General features: G+C 67.0%; 1 non-coding gene across 1 annotated transcript; it reads right to left on the bottom strand.

The window, feature by feature from the left end:
• On the bottom strand, positions 1-72 carry TRNAQ-UUG (transfer RNA glutamine (anticodon UUG)). The gene has a single exon. It is a non-coding gene; the product is annotated as a tRNA-Gln (tRNA).
• Between the last annotated feature and the right edge of the window lie 213 nt (positions 73-285).

The following is a 285-nucleotide window of genomic DNA, read 5'->3' as shown; positions in this document are numbered from 1 at the left end:
AGGTCCCACCGAGATTTGAACTCGGATCGCTGGATTCAAAGTCCAGAGTGCTAACCATTACACCATGGGACCCGCTGGCTGCTCTAGGCGGCCGCGAGTCTTCTCAAACCGTAGGACCCGAGGGTTGCCTGGTCTTCCCAGAGCGGCGGCCCGCGCCGGGTTCACCTGGCCTGGGCGCTGGGCCCGAGGTCGCACTAACAGGCAGAAGCGGAGCAGCGAGGGCTGCAGCGTCCCCGACGTTCCCGGTCCCGGGGTGTCCTCTTCCCGCCGTCCTGCCGGGGTCCC

Source organism: Miniopterus natalensis, chromosome 17, assembly GCF_054644295.1.
Source record: "Miniopterus natalensis isolate mMinNat1 chromosome 17, mMinNat1.hap1, whole genome shotgun sequence".
Classification (NCBI taxonomy): domain Eukaryota; kingdom Metazoa; phylum Chordata; class Mammalia; order Chiroptera; family Miniopteridae; genus Miniopterus; species Miniopterus natalensis.
This window is presented reverse-complemented; position numbering and strand designations above follow the sequence as displayed.